This window comes from Charadrius vociferus, unplaced genomic scaffold (genome assembly GCF_000708025.1).
Source record: "Charadrius vociferus isolate BGI_N301 unplaced genomic scaffold, ASM70802v2 scaffold213, whole genome shotgun sequence".
NCBI classification, from domain to species: domain Eukaryota; kingdom Metazoa; phylum Chordata; class Aves; order Charadriiformes; family Charadriidae; genus Charadrius; species Charadrius vociferus.
Window position 1 is genome coordinate 7,284,270 of NW_009647828.1, and position 454 is coordinate 7,284,723.

Here is a 454-nt window from a genome sequence, read left to right on the forward strand (position 1 = left end):
CAACAAGATGGCTGACACCCCCTGTCAACAAGATGGCTGCCTCAAGGACAGGGCTCAAAAGTGACAAGGATACCGTGGTTTCAGACCTCCTATATTTCACAGGTTATTTATAATACCAGGCATTTGTTCACCTATACACCCACCTATGCCCCAAGGAAAATAGGTGCTATTTAACTTTATATGTAAAGGGTAGCAGAAGCTTCAGGTTTGACCCAAAACATGACTGAAACAGCGTCTCGTACAGCAGGAAAACGCAAATGTGTCTGCAGTCATCCTTTCAGGCTTGAGACCTGGCAAATGCAGGAAGGTAATCAGTAGTATTTTAAAGTTCTTTTATGTATTTAAAAAAAAATCCTCAGGGTTTCTCCTAAGTATGAAAACTTTAGATTAAATTTAAACTAATATTTTGTATTTCAAAAGAATATGTGAAGATGGAATATTGAATTGACCAAAT